This window comes from Triticum dicoccoides, chromosome 5A (assembly GCF_002162155.2).
Source record: "Triticum dicoccoides isolate Atlit2015 ecotype Zavitan chromosome 5A, WEW_v2.0, whole genome shotgun sequence".
Taxonomy (NCBI): Eukaryota; Viridiplantae; Streptophyta; class Magnoliopsida; order Poales; family Poaceae; genus Triticum; species Triticum dicoccoides.
In genome coordinates, this window is record NC_041388.1 from 195,726,104 (window position 1) to 195,727,034 (window position 931).

General features: G+C 54.2%; 1 protein-coding gene across 5 annotated transcripts in view; it reads right to left on the bottom strand.

The window, feature by feature from the left end:
- LOC119300695 (cyclin-A2-1-like) overlaps nucleotides 1-718 on the bottom strand; it is a 5,685-nt gene extending 4,967 nt beyond the window's left edge. For 3 of the 5 annotated variants that reach the window (XM_037577600.1, XM_037577596.1, XM_037577597.1), the window contains exon 1: nucleotides 178-718. The gene's annotated coding sequence lies outside the window, so the exon portion shown is untranslated. The remainder of the gene's footprint in view (nucleotides 1-177) is intronic. The other 2 variants (XM_037577599.1, XM_037577598.1) reach the window with 1 other exon arrangement.
- Nucleotides 719-931: the final 213 nt, after the last annotated feature.

Here is a 931-nt window from a genome sequence, read left to right on the forward strand (position 1 = left end):
AGTTTATTCAAGCAACATTGCAGTAGGTTAATTAAGATGAGAAAAATTGTGCTCTAAAGAACGGCCGTAAAACCAGAACTCTAAAAAGGAAACTCAGATTTTGCAGACCACCCACCCTTTAAACCCAAGTACAGGATTCTTGGAAATATTGTAATCAGACTAAAGAAATCAGATTACCTATACCATCAGATTCATGAGTTCTTGCAAAAGAATGGGGGCACCACCAGTTGTTGAAAAAGAAAGCTCAAATTCTTTTCTTTAAAACAAGAAAGCCCACATTCGGCGGCCATGGTGTGCAAGGAAGGAGAGCATCTAGGGGAATGTGAGGACAAAGAACTCGCCGGCGTCGGGAGGGACGGGCGAGAGGGTCGCCGCCCGCGTCGATCTGCCGAGGCCCAAGAGGAGCGAGCAAGAAAGACTGGATTGCCGTCGATCCGGCGGCGAGGGAGGATGTGTCGACAGCCGGTCCTGGAGGAGGCAGGCCGCCGTCGCTGGAGTGCTTCGCCAAGAGCGAGATGTGGGGCAGCGAGGCGCGGGAGGGGCCCTGCGCTCGGGGAGGACGGGCAGGCTCTAGGGTATACGAGGGGAGAATGCAGCGGCGGGAACCCTAGCGGTCCGCGTTCAGATCTGTGCCGAAGAGGAAAGCTCTCCCCAGCGCCGGCGGGATCCGGGTGAGGCGGCTGCGGCGGAGGCGGCGACCACCTTTCGGGTTTTGAAGTTTGAAGGGAGGAGGCGGGATGATTTGGGGCGGCGTACAAGAGGAGGATAGTGCGGCCTCCGCGTACCCCCTGGGGCCTATTGGGCCGGCCTTTTTACTCTTCACGTGTCACTTGGGCTTTATCGGATAAGAGCTTGTGTAACGTAGATGGACAATAAGAGCCTAAAAATTCCTCAAAATAAAAAAAAAGCCTAAAAAAGAGCCGAGTGCGAG